Source organism: Pogoniulus pusillus, chromosome 32 (genome assembly GCF_015220805.1).
Source record: "Pogoniulus pusillus isolate bPogPus1 chromosome 32, bPogPus1.pri, whole genome shotgun sequence".
NCBI lineage: Eukaryota > Metazoa > Chordata > Aves > Piciformes > Lybiidae > Pogoniulus > Pogoniulus pusillus.
In genome coordinates, this window is record NC_087295.1 from 9,523,395 (window position 1) to 9,540,373 (window position 16,979).

At 39.9% G+C, this 16,979-nt stretch overlaps 1 protein-coding gene across 2 annotated transcripts in view; it reads right to left on the minus strand.

Annotated features, from left to right (window-relative positions):
* CNTNAP2 (contactin associated protein 2) overlaps nucleotides 1–16,676 on the minus strand; it is a 1,124,907-nt gene extending 1,108,231 nt beyond the window's left edge. For both annotated transcript variants that reach the window (XM_064169555.1, XM_064169553.1), the window contains exon 1: nucleotides 16,623–16,676. The gene's annotated coding sequence lies outside the window, so the exon portion shown is untranslated. The remainder of the gene's footprint in view (nucleotides 1–16,622) is intronic.
* Nucleotides 16,677–16,979: the final 303 nt, after the last annotated feature.

Sequence of the window (16,979 nt, forward strand, 5' to 3'; positions counted from 1 at the left end):
TTCCACTCCCTGACCACTCTTAGAGGAAAGATTTTTTTCCTAATATCCAACCTAAACCTCCCTTGGCACAATTTGAGGGCATTTCCTCTCACCCTATCACCTGGTACTACGGAAAACAGACAGACTCCTACACCTCAATTCAACCTCCTTTCAGTGAGTTGTAGAGAGCAACGAGGTCTCCCCTCAGCCTCCTCTTCCCCAGTCTAAACAATCCCAGTTGCCTCAGAACCTGATTGACAATATTTGGGGCAGTATTTGTGTGACATGATGTAAGGGCAGAAAACAAATTTTTGTGATGGATTTAAAAATAATGAGATGAATAGGCAAAGAAAAGGAGTCAGGAGGCAGACATGAGAACCTGAAAGAGAATGACAAGTCACAAAAACATGCTGCTCACGTTTTCACTACAGTAAACGCATCTCACTTTAAAGGCATCTGCTCAGACATCAACCTGCAGTTGCCTCTTTTAATACATGACACCTGACTGCAATTTTCATGAAGCACACTCTGACTAGTGCTATGTCTAATGATCGCTACAGCATGACTGAGGTGTTCTTCTGGTGTGAACATGGTTTCTGTTTTGCAAACACTCTTTTTTTTTTTTAATATTTCTCACAAAATATTAATAGTTCAAAATATCTACAGAAATGTTTGGACCAAAGATATGTATCAGGTTAAAGAAAAAAACAAACCCAAGCGCTCAGAGGTAAAAACCCTACAATTATGACTGCAGCCTGAGGGTCCTGTGCTGATGGTGATATCTCACTGGATGACATACTGTTCTTCCTGAACCATTTGGACAAGTCCAGGGGAAATATTTTTTTCCTCAGCTAATTTTTTTCCAAGAACCTGTACCTTTTTAAGTAGCTCATTCTTCACCTGTCTACCTTTGACACAAGCAATTTCCTCCTTGCTGCCTGAGTACCAGCTGGGAAAGCACTGACAGTCTGTGCCACAGACTTCCTAATCTGAGTGCATATTTTTGATGATGTAGGAGGTGCTGCAGCAAAACTTGTTAAAGAATTCCTGTCCCTACATTTCTGGCTGGCTAGAGGAAGCACAATATCCCCCTTGTTTTTGCTAATAAATATTGTGGCAGTTGTGACATCACACTGTGGATGGCATAACTGAACTCACTGGTGGCCAAAACCAAAATGTGTGGCAACATTTCGGATGGCTCAGATCACTGAAGTGGTAGCAGCAGAGAAGTGGGAATGAAGAGTAATGGTGGTGTTAGACCTGTATCACAAACACCTGATTTAATTTTTATGGAAAGTCATGAGGAAATTCAGGACAAAACCCTCCATTAGAGGCAAAGACTGTAGAGTCTTGGAGTGGAGATGTCAGTGCATGGGGAGAGGTGGATGTGGACAAGCCATTTTGCTAGTGAAAGCTGGGATGGACAGGAGCAGATAAATTGAGCTGCTACTCTCTCTATTGAGCATGTAACTACTTGAGGTGAGTTTTCATCAAGAAAGCACTCCCACGTGCCTGATATAAGGACCATTCTTTTCCATTCCCTGCACCAAACAAAGCCCTCAAAAGTAGAGTGTGTTCCAGCTCTCCAGTGAACAAGAGCAATTGGATATCCTAGCCCTTATCACTTTCCACAGTGCCATGAGCAACTAAACCAGGTCGGCTAAAACTCATCCTAACACCAGAGCCAAAATAGGGCAACAAAATGGCTTGAATACGAGGCTGATGGTGTGAATATGTCCATAGACCTAGGGAACTTCAGATCTTTGAAAAATACAATTAAAAAAGAGTTTGTCCATGGCCAAAGCTTATTTTCATAGCACTTCAGCAGATGAAGTTAAGATACCTGTTATTAGCAAGGATGCTTGACTCTATCCATGTCGTCAGATCTGATCAGGATGTAACAAAAAGTGCAAGAATCTCCTTCACAGAAACAAAGACTTATTTCCAGCACAGTATGCCAACAGAGGCTGGCTATGACCTGTGCCAGAAACAGCCTTTAATTTAGAGCTGATTTCACGAGCAGAGTTGAGTGCAAGCACTCAGCTTTTCATAAACATTCAAGCAGCACAATGGGTGGATCAGCACAGGGAGACAGGAGTGGAACAAAGACCACACAGAGATGAAGATTGATGTTAAAGCAAGTCTAAGACCACAAGGCAGAGAGTAGAAAGAGAATCCAGCTATATAGTTGGCAAAGGGCAAACCAGAGACATCCGAATGAGTTGCTGGGGTTGGTAATCCAATCAGAATGGTCTAGAGTGGGTCACAAGACTGGTGTGAGAGAAAGAGACACACACTTCCAAAAATTATGCCAGTGTGAAAGAAGCACTTGGACAGAGAAAAGCAGGCAGGAAGAGTGATGGAAAGGCTGAGAAGAACAAAATAGAAATACAAGAATGAAGGAGATAAATTGAATGAGATGGGTGAGTTGAGAAGTCAGGGAGACTTAGACAGGAATGCCACAGGCCATGTGGAAAGAAAGCAAAGGATTAGTGAGAGAAGTGTCTGGCTGAAGAGACGTGGGAAATACTGTGGCACAGTATCATAAAAGCCTAGTTCACAAATAATCTGAACAGGGTGGAAAAATTAAGCTATGCAGGAAGCCTTAATTCTGGCATATCCTGACTTACAATTCAGTGACTTTACAGTTTTAAAAGCCACCTTTTCAGGATGTGCTTATAAGAGCATAAAGTAAAACCAGCATCCACCAAAGTTTAACCAGTTCATGTGTTTCAGCCCTTTGCACCCAAGAGAAGACAAAGACTAAAGCTTGAGCTGTGTAAGCACACTACACCTCTAATTTTATGCTGTTGCTTTTTATGTGCCATTTTTACTCATAATTGTTTATTTCAATAGATACTGCTGTACAAAGTAAATCAAATGACTGAATGGTTTTCTATTGCTACAAGCAAATATGCTTTTCTTTGCCACAGTCCATCATAGACTTAAAAAGATCTTAAATGAAAACCAAGTTCTTTTCATGAACATACACAGCACGATGGGTTGCCAGTGTGATAAATCATCTGTCTTTATATGCCCCACAGATTTGTCACAAATAACTCTTTTTTTCTCCTTATTTTTCAGCTGTCAGGTCTATAAGATGTCTTACTTAGAATCTTTTGGGTCTCTTCCAATAATTTGGGATCCCTTAGGGTATGTGGCAGAGATTGATTTATTATAATAAATATTATGCAGTTTATGCCTCTGAATAGCTCATGCTGTAGCAGTGTGCCAGCTCCAGCAAATGATTAATAACAAAATGAGTTCTACTGTACACTTATTGCCTACATACAGGCAGCTATTGGAATGATAGAGCATTATGAGTTCTTACGGCTAACCAGGGGCAAAAAGCATTCTTCTTTTCTATTTCTATAGCTACCCTAACAGATAACACTGAATGTTGTAAGCAAACAAAAAAAATTGCAGAACTCTAAGAATGAATGAGGAGGCTAAGAACAGAGCACTGAGTAGATGAACTTTTTCCACTTGAAATTACTGTTTCACCCACTTCTAACACATTTTCCCACTCCTCCATCCATTTTCCACCAAAGTTTTCACCTGAAGTTTTTCAAAGGATTCTTCCACTCGACACAAAGTTTTCAATGTTCTAAAACCAAGTGAAGCATTTTCCAAGCATGGATACTTTCATTTTTGAAGTTGATTTGTTTCATTGGAATCTGTACATATATTGAACTATCTCTTCCTACATTACACAGATAAGAGGCAAATAAATGGTCTGTAATACAGAAGTGCTCTACAGATACATTGAAATCACAAAATATGACTGTTCCCTTGTCCAAACAGGTGCCTCTTCAGTTGTGTTGATTTTAACTGTAATTATTACTTTTTTATTGCAGAAAATATTTCAGATCTAAAAAAAAAAGGCACTTCAGATAGATCCTGAGGAAGTGACAAAGCTTTTTGCAGTCTGGCTATTAGTATTTCAGTTTGTTGTTAGGTCAAACATGCCTAAGAAACGGTCAAAAAGAAAAGTTATAACTGTTCCTTTCATCCACAATTGAGGTGTGTGTGTCTATTCTTACCGACTAGAACATGGCCCATGAGTCATGTACCTGCAAGAACCACACAAAGTTGCTGCCCTAAAAAGTCTACAGTCGTAAGAGGAGAAGTAAACAAAGGTGCAAGGTAGCTCTAATAGAATGAGAGTAACTGGATGTGGTTTTATCACAGCAGTTCAAAGGATTGCCCTCTATTTCACAATATACTGCCACACATGTTGCAGAAGAGAAGGGTAATGCAGACAGTTTAGCAGCTACCTCTTGCATAGACCCAATGAAAAGCCTCTCAATTTGCTAGGAGAGGTATTCCTAAAGCAAAGGCCTGGATGCATGTCATACACTGATTTTCTAAGGAAACAGAAGATACAGACACCTCATGTAAGAAAACAGATGCACAGATTTATTTGGGACTACTCCCACAGGACAGGACAAGGGACAATGGATGGAAGCTGAAGTACAGGAGGTTTCATTTAAACATGAGGAAGAATTTTTTCACTGTGAGTGTGACAGAACACTGGAACAGGCTGCCCAGAGTTGATGTGGAGTCTCCCTCTCTGGAAATGCTCAAAACTCTCCTGGGCATGTTCCTATGTGATCTGCTACAGGTGATCCTTCTTTGGCAGGAGGGTTGGACTGGATGACCCTTCAAGGTCCCTTCCAGTCCCTGACACTCTATGATGCTGTGAACAGGAATAGGTAGCACTGCCTTGGGCAGAAACTGGAGAACATTCTAATTATGGAGTCTGATGGTGGGAGATGTTGCCTTGTCAAGGCTTACCTTGCATTCTCACGATTGTTCTGACTCAATGTGCCTCCACAATCAGTAATGCAAGGGTAAAGAGAAAACTTCTTATGACAGGCACAAGGGAGACAGCTCAAGTTAAGCAGAAGAATATATACTTCCTATATGTACTTTTATTTGTACAACTACAAAACTTGTTAGTGAATGGCAGTTATATTCTAGGCCGAGTTATGGAAGTGTGCAAATAGTTTTCTCCTCGGCATATCAGACTGAGCCCAAGATCTGAAACCCTTCCAAAACACTCCTGATGCAATGCTGACAGATGAAATTTCTTCCAGGAATGTTATCTCCTTACAGCTTCCCAACTGCTAAAAAATCAACTGTGACTTCCCCCCGAAAACCTTCTAAACATTCATAAAGAGAGCACTCAGACTGCTACTGCTACACCAGTTACACAGAGTACATATGGGTTTTTTCCAGGGAACATAAAGCAAGTCTCAGGCTCAGTCTGATGTGTCAAGAACAAACATATGTGCACATTTCACAGAATCACAGAATGTTAGGGGTTGGAAGGGACCTGGAAAGATCATTGAGTCCACCTCTCCTGGTATCATAATGTAGGGAACTGAGGGGCCAGAAGAGCACTGGAGTTGGTAACTACTCTGAGCCATCCAATTGCAGGAGAACCTTAGAACAATCAGCATAATTGCTGCAATCCTCCCTGTGACACAGCCTGCTCAAGTAGACAAATAGCCTCAGATTACGGTGGGATCTGCTAAGTATGCAGATGAAGTGCTGGGGGATGAAAAGGGGAGACCATACTTCCTTTCTTCATGCTGAAAGCTTCCAATCACATTTCCAGCCAACTTCCCAGGCAACTTAGATGCAATGGATGCTCCCACTGAGTTTCACTTGAATTAGCCTTCACTTTAGCAGTCAGTGCTGAATAGATAAAAGTCTAAACAGCTTCCCAAGACTGGCACTAAGGAATGTTAGCACTTATTAGAATGTTTCTCTTTCACTTGAAGACCAACATCTAAAGTACTCCACAAACAGCAGAGGAGCAAGAGTATGTGCTACTTCATTTCAATAAACAAGGCAGAGCATGCAAGATGAAATAACAACTTGTCACAGCCAGCACTCTTGGTTTCATTCTCCTGTCAATTTAAGCACAAATGTTTAAGTTTTCCCAAGCTAAATAAGCAGCTTAGCTATGGTGTTGTCCTCAGTTCCAAGTGACACTGTGACTAGATGTCCTGATAAGCTTTGAAAAACCTCACACACCACAATTTCAGTAGTGAACAGTGATTTTACTCCAGATCCATTATACTGAAACACATTCAGGAGATGATCCTGCTATCAGATTTTTGTTTACACAGCATTGTACCCTGGCTAAGAATAACTTGGTATGTTATGAGAGAATAAGCTGATATTTTATATACTTACATTTTTCATAGTTTCCATGATTTGCAAGTTTCCTCCATGAGGCTGCAGGCAAAGCACCAAATGAAAGGTAGATTCATACCTGTCAGTATGCCAGTGGCTTTTATTTCGTTTCAAAAGGGGAAATTCTTGAAGTGCCCATTTGATTTATTTGTTCCTCACAGTTATGTGCAGTTACAACAAATTGCTGATCGTTTTCATCTTTCTTATTATTGCATACAGAGTATCTGAACATACTCCCATTGAGGCAAAAAGGAGTCTGCCATTTATTTCAATCAAATCATGTTCAGACATAGACCGAGCAGCAAAATTGAATATTGAAAAGAATTATTAATACTTGAGATTCATCAGCACTTTATAGGCAATTTTCTACTAAATGTGTCTGAAGGAGGTTGTTTCAGAACTCTTCATCTGGTATTTTTAAGAAGTTCACTGTTTCTGGATTGTGTCATGTAAAGATACTACTGACCACTCCAGTCCAGCAGAACACCAAGTAAGGTTAGTACTTGAGTCAAGGGATTTAGGTCAAGCACCACTGTGCTATGAAAGTTTAAGCTGATAAAACTGCTAACTTGCATGATCCATATCACTGTTTGGTTATGTTTATCACATTGACACAGTGAAATGCTACTGCTGTGTAGCAGCTTGCAGTTACTGAAAAAGGAAGGTTTTATAGGGGAATGTTAACTCAGAGCCTATACTTGTTATTAATAGCCATCATATTTTGGAGGCCTAAACAAATACAGAGGAGAACAGTCAAACTCTGAAAGAGCTGCAACTTACATATAAATTGTGTTATATTCCTGCCCTCTGTTCCAATGTTTATCTTCCATAAAAAGCTACTCTTCTGTTCTGCAAGATTCATTGTTATCACCTATTCAGAACAGTTTGAATCAGGGTGCTTTTATTACAACGGGGTGATTTCTTTATTCTGCACACAAAGCAGAACTGTGATCAGCAAAGCACTGCATTCTGTACCATCTCACACTCTAGCAGGATTTCTGCAGAATCTTTACCTTAAAATTGCTGCCAAAACTTCTAGAGTCAAATAGGCATCTTACTAACCAAACTGCACACCTTACGTGCATAAAAAATGAATTTTAACCCTACTTAAGAACCAAAATGGAAAAAAAAAACCCCAAACACAGCTGCACAGAGGTGGGTGAGTACCAGGGTAAAATAAACCCTTTAGCCAACACAAAACTGTCCTCCATGGAAGACACAGCATGCAGCAGCCTTTGTTGGCCAAGTCAAGACAAATAAATAGCTAACTACCTGAATCCATTCTGATCCCACATAGTATTACTGCTGGTGAGTGATTAGAGCAGCAACAGAGCTGATGTTCAGAAGTAGCAGTAATAAGACTGCATTGGGTTGACCAGTAGCTCACATTCTGGGTGGTACACACTTGCCTCAAACTATTGTGAAAGATTCATAGAAGTAATAAGACCTGAAGCATAAGATCATAAAGTAACATTTGACAGTCAGCATTTAATTTGCCTTTTCTCCAAGCCTTCTGGAAGAAGGATTACCCTAGAAAATTGTAGTCATTAGCAAGGCAGTCTTACAGTTAATAGACATTTGGACTTCTCTGCTCTGTAATTGCCATTCTAGCCAGAAAGGGAGGGCCATACTTCATCAATTTTACATTGTTTCCAACAGTAAATCACTTGCTAATGAGTAAAAAGGAGAGAGAAGATAAAAATAGGAGGAAAACCAAGGCAGTAGTGTTTAAAAAGTTGAAGGAAGAAGAGCTGAAGAGGACAATTCAATTTTTTGCCTTAACTTTACAGGTCAGGCAAGGAGCTGCTTTTCCAGGAACTAAGAGTGGATCTCATCCTGATTAGAGAAAATCCCATCTTGTCAGCAATTATCCAAATCTGGATGCTGTCCACTGTGCCCAAGAAATTGTTACCACGAATACATCTTAAAAAAGTTCAAATCCAGCAATGCTCTTCCTTACCAACTTTTTTTAACGTACCAAATAGTAACTCCAGGCTACAAAAAAGCATTTAAAACACACAAACTCTTCCAGTTTGCTATGTACTTTGACTATATTTTGTGTGAATTCATTCTTATCGAAAATTGATATACAGTAGGTACAAATTTGTCAAACAGAAAAGCTGACAGAGCCCTGTTCCACTCAGTGAGTGAGTTCTAGGGACCAGGATCATTTATAGTAAAGCTCTGCCAGGAAAACAGAAGCAATCAGTCCCCAACGGTTCAAACAAAACCTTTGGAAAGATTTCCACTATTTTTTTCTCCCAGCTACTCATAAGCTGAACAACAAGCAATGTTCATTCTTGTGCAGCATAACTAATACCCATAACTCGTTTAGTAAAGAGTGCATCTGATCATGCTACCATATTTTTCTCTGACACTGTAGAAGTAGCCACTCAAGTTCCTTAAGCAAGTCCAAGCCCTGTTGAGAATTCCTCTTTATAGCAACAATCAGTTACAGATATTGCTGTTCCATCCATCTTGTGCTAAAAGCCTTTTCATTTTGTGCAGGGTCTTATCCTTAGAATATTTCTAGCAATCACTGCTCACATCATGTCACAGACCAGAAAGATTTTAGTTTTCTTATGTTTCTTAAAGTCAGGTTCATCTATACTATCAGGATATCAAATGTACACCACTAAGCTTCTATCAAATGCTCTAGAGAGTGCATCAGGAAGTATCTTAACCCAAGGTTATATTCACTCTGTAAATTATACCTCTCCTGCTGGAAAAAAAAAAGCAGCCTCTGAAGCACAAAGAAAACACTTACTGAGTCCCTTTTGGCAATTTGAAAACTGTATAGCAATTGCCATTTGAAATGATCACACTTAAAGAAACTTAATTATTTCATGCTTGCAAATTAAGTCTGTTGCTCTATGTAAACAGACAACAACATTTTTCCAAAGGGTCTAATGATGAGGTAAAGAAAACACAGTGCCAGAATCCTTTTAAAATAAACAAGTAACCCAAAACCCCCAAAATCAACCAAGTTAGCACCAATCTGTTCCTCAAAATATTTTCCATTTTAGATAAAGAAAACACATTTAAATCTATGATAGATCCATTAAATTGTTTCTTCCTGCAGTGAGCAGCAAAGATACCAGCACTGATTTTTTTGTCTCATTTCTTCTAGGACTTCCACAACAGAAAGCCTGTCAGAGTGCCTCTGCAGCCCCTGGCTTACAGCAGAAAGACCCATCCTGAAAGGAGGAGCAACAGACTAAGAACCTTTCTTAAAGGTACATCTGCATTCTGTGGCAGAACTTCTCCAGAACATCTGAAACATCTTCCTCCACAATGGGTCGTGAAGTCTAATCTTTTGACAGCATCTTACATCAATGCCTGTCACCAGGTATAATGACAAGTTTTGCATTTTTTACCTCTGTTATTTACTTGAATCTGGTGCAGTTCCCCAGGAGAACAGACTGAGGGGTACAGATTGAGAGAGTTGGAGTCATTCAGCCTGGAGAAGATAAGGCTCTGGGGAGACCTTATCACAGCCCTCCAGTACCTGAAGTGGGGTACAGGAAAGGTGGGAAGAGACATTTTTACAAGGGCTTCACAAGTGATAGGATGAGATTTAAAAGTTGGGATAAGGTAGATTCAGATTGTGTATTATGAAGAAATTCTTTATAGTAAGAGTGGTTGTCCAGGAACATTGCAGATGCCCCCTCCCTGGAAGTGACCAAGCCAGGTGGGATGGGGCCTTGAGCAATCTGTTCTAATAAACTTGGAACTAGATGATCTTTAAGATCCTTTCCAACCCAAAGCACTCTATGATTCTAAGTCTGCTGTTCAAAACCTCAGGCAAAAATATTAAAGATAAAAATTTAAGAAGTGGGTAGATGTCTACATGAAGCTTTGAAAATTCCATCACTGATCTCTGGTTTGAATCCTTAAGACCTCCTTAAATCTTCAATCTCTCTGTCCACCATCTCACAAAATAGGGATAGTATTTGTGAAGAAGGAAGGAAAACTGCGTAACAGGTTGCTGTGAGCATAAACTTACTGTGAGCTGGCCACTGCTCAGATGCTGGAGGCTTGGTAAGAGTCTCACAACACAGCCAAGCATACAGAACAACTTTCACACTTTACCCTGCCAGCTGTAATAGCTCATTGTGTAAGGTATCCAAAACTTCACTCACCCATCCCTGAAAGACTTAGTGTTTCTTTTTCACTTCAATGTCAAAAATAAACAAACTAAAAACCTGCCAAATACTTCCTACACTTTCCAAAGACAAAATTTTAAGCTTAAGTCTCCAAACTGAGCCAATTAATTTTTACTTAAAGAACAGACACCTGAGATTGCTTTTGCTGGACTCCCGCCACTGAGCTTTTCTCCTCCAGTAGAACTAGCAAAGGAGGGAGAGAGAAGAAAAGACCTCAACACAAAGGCTTGAGCAGAGATGTTCCGCTCAGCAGCATACACAGCACATGCATTTTCATTGCTGGCCATGTTTTATTTACACATGTGATTTGGCTTTTTTCGCTCTTTCCCTTTTGAATTCAAGACACACTTTCTTTTGTGCTCTATTCTTAACCAAAAAGAAGAATTTTCTAACAGAGAAGCCAAGGCAGTGGAATGGCATCAATCAATTTTGACAGCACATTCAGGTTTGCTTAAGGTTCTGTAACTGAAGTAGGTGTATCTCTTTTTTTTTCCTCTTTTGCTGCTGCATGACAACAGCTTGTTGTCCTCTTGAATGTGGGAAAGCTGAAGGCAAAAAGGTGAGGTGGTCATGTGATATTGAAGTTATGCACCGGCAGAGTAGATTTTCTGTAAGTATTTGAACTTAGGGAGAATTCATTTCTCTCATTCGGGAATCTTGGTTTTTCCTCAGACCACGCTAGCTCCTCAGTTCCTAACATCACCTGTCACTGTATTTACAATGCTGTACTGGGGAAAACGTATTTTTCTGCTCGAGGTCAGGGGGAAGCCCCTGTACAGAGAAAGTAAGAAAAAAAATCACTGTATTTGGTCCTTTTATTCCTACACAGCATAAATTACAACTAAACCTGTACAACATATAGATTTTTCATTTTATTGTCTGAAAAGACCACAGACAAAAAGAAGGCCCAAACCAAACCCCAGAAATACTCTTAAGTTCGACTGAAGACTTGCTTCAGTTTGTAGCGCTGTTACTCCAGGCTAAATTAGGTCAGACTCAATCGAGAAAGTAATTCCAAAGACAAAAATTGAGTAAGTATATAATTTCCTCCATGCTATGTAAAATTAATCTCCAACTTGGATCTTGGAAAAAAAGTTCAGATTGCTATTTCTGATAGCCAGAAGATGCATTTTTCATACATGAGCTGCATATGACAATCATTACTCTCTGCTGCAGCCCAGCCTCAGCTCTGCTTATCCAATCTTTCTTTTCTACAAGGCCTTTTTACTGAAAGCTTTTAAAACACACTAGAAAAACTAATTCGTGTTGTGAATCTGACATGACACCAGATTCCCAACTTAACAACTGCTTACAGGCAGTTTTTAGCAGTAGCCACTTGAAAAAGTGAAGTTGTAACTGCAGTCCAGGAAAACCACAAAAGGACAAAGCCAAAGCTGAACAAACGACTACATTTCCACAAGCTCTTGACTTTTGACTACATAATGTTGATGCCCACCTGCTGCCATTTAAATCAGAATGGAGCAGGACTACTGCACTTGAAAAGATATTTCTTCACAGAAGCAGAAAGAACTATACTAAAGAGTAGAGATCTCTGCGATCAAAATTATTCTCTGTAGTCTCTTATGAGACAAAGCCATGCCTATTTCCATATCTAATTTTCTACTTATAAGAGAGTTTGATCTAATAAATACCAATTTGTTAACGTTTAAAACACATTCAATTATCTTTTTTGCATGTTTTCTCGATTTTGTTGTTGGTTTGGGGCTCTTTTTGGGTTTCATTTGTTTGGTAGGGTTTTATTTTGATTGTGCTTTTTTCTGGTTTTTTTGTTGTTGTTGATGTTATTTTATTTTGCATGTTTGTTTATTATCTTTATTAGCTGTTCATTTTAATTTACAGGACACAAGTACCTCTTCTGGAAGCCAGCTACTAACAACTTTACACTGATCTTTAGACTACAATTTTTTTTCTCCAAGCCTAACCTGTTATTAGAGAACACCACTAAAGCTCACTAAGATTCCTATGGGCCTACAGAGAGACCATGCAGGTGGTGTAGTTAATGCTGAACTTGGGCCTTGGGAGAGCAAAATAAGCTGCATGTAGAAGGCGGTCAGAGAAGCTGGCTGATGCATAAACTCTTCTACTGCATAGTTTTGCTTTGCTTTATAAGTTAAGATGCTGAGTACAATGCTTCACAGCAGTGCAATCAGGGGACTGGAACTGTAGTGTGAAATATATTATGATTTACAAAGCCCTTTAAGGAAGAAAAGAATTATTGGTGCTTTCAAAGGCTGAATACTACATCCACAGAACTACATCTACACAACACTCACTTCTCTGAGAAATTCTCCATTGTATCAGTGACAATTGTTTGCATGACAGCAGCACCTTCAGGCTCCAGTCAAGACTGAGGACCCATTGGGTTCAATAATTTTCAAGGACATAGTAAAGAGAATAAATAGACTGGACATGTAGAATAAGGAAAAAAGGCAGAAAATGAATTGAATTAAGTTCCTTAAGGACAAGTCAGTGGAAGAGCCAAAGCTAGAATCCATCTCTCCTGACTGCCATCTACTGATTTAGAATTAGATGATGTAGCCTCTATTTGCTATCACTTACTATCTGAGGTCACCTGTTTGAATCTCCACATGGTTTAAGCAGGATTTTTTGACAGACACATTTATGTAGAGAACTCAATTGAAAGCATCACCCAATTATGTGTACCTCATTTATAACAGATAGTAAAACTGGGATTTTGAGATGTATTTTCCATTTTGAAAAGAATCATCCACACTTCTAATGGGGAATTGAACTTAGGCTACCACCAAACTCAGTAAAAACAATGTACAAATGTAACATGTTTATTTTATGTCACTGGAACATCTCAGGTACTCAAAATGACACACACTTCTCACTGGGGAAACCAAAGCAAACAAAAAAAACCCCATCCCTCTATAGAAACAGAACTGTTGGGGATAGAAGTGACCTTTGAAATCACGTCCAAACACTCACCTAGAGGTCACAATCCCACCACAAGTCCCACTAAGAATCTCAACAGAAGACAAAGTTCTGTGCTGCTGGTTTAAACCTGTGTGTACACACAGCATATTTTCAGGATTGACAGCCCTCAAAGGCATGTCTTCTGGTTTTGTATAGCAAATGAGTCTATCTGGCACACTCTCAAGTTATACACCACTTTAAAACCTTCTGCAGCATGATAGAGAATTTCACTTTTATTTTTACATTTCCCCTTGATCAATTTACTTAAGATTGCCCTAGAAGCTAAATCAATTTATTGTTAATTTCTAAGAAACTAAACATCAACATTTGCCCTATGAAAAATGTCCATTCTGAAACTGTCTCAAGAAAAGCACATAAAGAAATCTCATGTTTACAGGGTACACCTGTGTGAAAGGCTGTACAATTGCACCTGTCTCTCCTTCCAGTGTTCTATGAGCAAATCACATCAACACTAAGGTGCTGAAAAGGAAAGTTGCAGACAAAGATCACCATCCTTTTAATATGTGATAGTTCCAAGTGAAACAAAAGAAGAGCTAGAGAGTATACTTTAAGATGATAAGTAAATTTTCTGTGACTAAAAGAGGTATAATTTCTGGGTTTAATATCATGTTATGTACTGGTATCAAATACTTCCATTATGGAGCACAGCAAGCTTTGGATGTCAACAAGAAAAACGTCCTATCTCATGTGGAGCCATTGCACTCAACTTATTTGACTGATTGTCCCTTCTTGCTTATATGGCAGAATAGCTTTAAAACTTAAATAACTGCCACCTATGACTTTCAAATCAAGGACATTTTCATTTGAGGCAATTAGTTTGTATTCATCACAACTTTGTGTCTCACACCTGAAAACGGAAGGCATCGATGACAAGAACTAATTTGAAATGGAATATAATCATTAGACTTCAAAGGGATTGAGGGGGGAGGTAGGTGTCTTTTAAAGACTGGGATGGTTTTTATTTTACTCTAAGTGGAAATCACAGGGGGGAAATTGCAACATCAAGTACCCCATCTTTCAAAATGGATTCTCAGCACCTGGTGAAGGCAAACTTCAGTTACTTTCCAGGATCCTGTGGCAATTTTGTGCACAGTTATGTCAACTTTTTGTCATAGTATTTGACCTGTGATGCTGCACACCTCCCTCACCTCCAACTTTTTTTTTTTTTTCCCAGCAGGCTTCAGCAATAAAGATTTGCCTGATGCAACGTGAAAAGGCAAAAGGCACTATAAATAATTCACTATGCCATTTCCAAATGCAAACTATATTTTCCTTCTTTTATTTTTTACTGCCACATTGAAATAGCTTCTTTTTAATAGCAGCATCCAGGCTAAAATAAAATATAAACAATACAGTTTCTGCTGTGTGCCCATGAAACCTTCATAGAATATGGCTCCATCTGGGTAAAATATAGGAAGATATCCAACTGAACTTCTTTGGATATGCATTATTTAAAGGATCTTGTCATTCTGCTGCATACAGAGGGTAAAAGAATCCCACACCCTTGCAGTGGCTGCCACACAAGTGAGCACTTTACAGGTGCTCAGATGTACACAAAAACACCATGTGCACCTGCTGCCTCAAATAAATCCACCTACACATGGGATGTGTTGCCAGAGTCTTAGTCAAACTGAGACCACTTGAGTTCAGGAGAAAGAGCACACACAGAATCAATACTTGTACAGAGAAATGTCATCTCAGTACTCGCACGCCTCTGCATACACAGGTAAGTAACGTGGAATAACAGGTTCCAAGAACAACCCTGCAATTTTATAGCTACTTCCTAAGGGCTAAATGTACAAAGTCACTAAAAAAATGCTCCATTAGAAGATGGAACAGACAGAATGAGAATCCACCTAGATTACTGAATCCAGTTCTGATGTAACCAGCAAAAATAAATACATCGAAATGCAGGATGGATCCAGAGGCCAGGAAAATGCTCAGAGGAGTGGAGCACCTCCCCTGTGAGGGCAGAACATGAGAGTTGGGGCTTTCTGGACTGGAGAGGAAAAGGGGATACCTTATAACAGCCTTCCAGTGCCTGAAGGGAGCCTAAGAAAGCTGGGAAAGAACTTTTTACAACTACTCGTATCAATAGGATGAAGGGGAATGCATTTAAGCTGGATATTAAGAAGTAGTCCTTTACAGTGAGGGTGGTCAGACACTGGAACAGGTTGTCCTAGTGATGTTCAAGGCCCAGTTGGATGAGGCCTTGAGCAATGTGGGCTAGCGGAAGGTGTCCCTACCTGCAACAGGGTAGATTGGAACTAGATGATCTTTGAGGTCCCTTCCAACACAAACAATAAATTTATTACTTAGTAGACATTTAGACAAACCACTTTCTTAAATGTATGGAAGGTATTTGCCCCACGACTGCCACTGCCAACCAAGCACAGATGAAGTCAAAGAATGGCACTGAAAACCCAGGCTCTTAAACACTGATACTATTTCCCTTATTCTTTAACATCTGCTAGAACTTCTACCTGTGGAGAAAAATCTATTGGATAAACAAAGACATGAAATCTACCCTATCTTCCCACGTCAGACACACTTTCCAGCAAAAAATATAAGCTTGAGTTGAGCCCAAATAGAGCACAAAGGGAAGCCAAAGTAAAGGTGGTACACTCACCTTTCTCGAAGCTATGAAATCTCTGTCAAGGGTCTTCAAGGTTGGACAAGACCTTTTAGGGATTTGTTGCTGTTGCTCCTTTGGGCTGGTCTTGAGTCTTCTTGGGGTGTTCACAGGGTGTTTTTACAGGCATTTTGGGACCTTTTAGTGGTGTGTGTAGGCACGTTTTTGTGGGGTTTAGTGGGGGGTTGGGGGTATTTTTAGGCATTTTATGGGGCAGGTTTGCACGGTTTATGGGAGGGTTTGGTGGATACAAGGGTGGATTTAGTAGTTTTTAGGGAGATTTCAGCAGTGCCTAACAGAGGTTTAAGGGTGTTTTAGGGAAGATTGTGAGACTTCAGAAGAGTTTAGGAGAGTGTTTTGGGGAGATATGTGGGGATTAGGTATGTGGCTTTGGTGTGATTTTGCAAGAGGTGGGTGTTTCCAGGCATTCTGGGGTGTCTGGGTTTTCTTTGTGGGGAGTGCTTAGGTACCATGCAAAACTTTTATTGAAATGCAGCATCACCTCTAGAACTCTGATATTTTCTACAAGAAACTAAAGCACATGAGTTTTGATAATAACATTTAGCACACTTGAAGAACTGCTGTCCCACCTGCCTTGGTACAACATCTCTCTCTCTTCCAGCTACACTCTAGAACAAACAAGTTCAATCACTTACCAGTCATGATGTTGATGCAGTGGATGTAGTTGCACCAAAAAGCAGATGTCACTGTAATGGTCACTCTTCCAGTCTAACATGCTGCAAAGCACAAAACCTAAAAGAGAGCAGAAACCTTGGTGCTCCTGCACCAACAACCTTCACACCTGCTGCTGCTGCTGCCTCCACCCATTTCCCTGGGGATTGTGGGAGGGTGGTAGGCAGAGCCTGGGGTACATAAGCCTCATCTGCACCAAGCTCTGAGCTCTTCAGGTGCTTTTGCTGCTGCCTGATTTGTTTGGGCAGACACACCTGGAGAATCAGTAGCAGGTGTCGGGAGGAAGAGCATCAGTAAGAGTCCAGGTTTAGCTGCACATG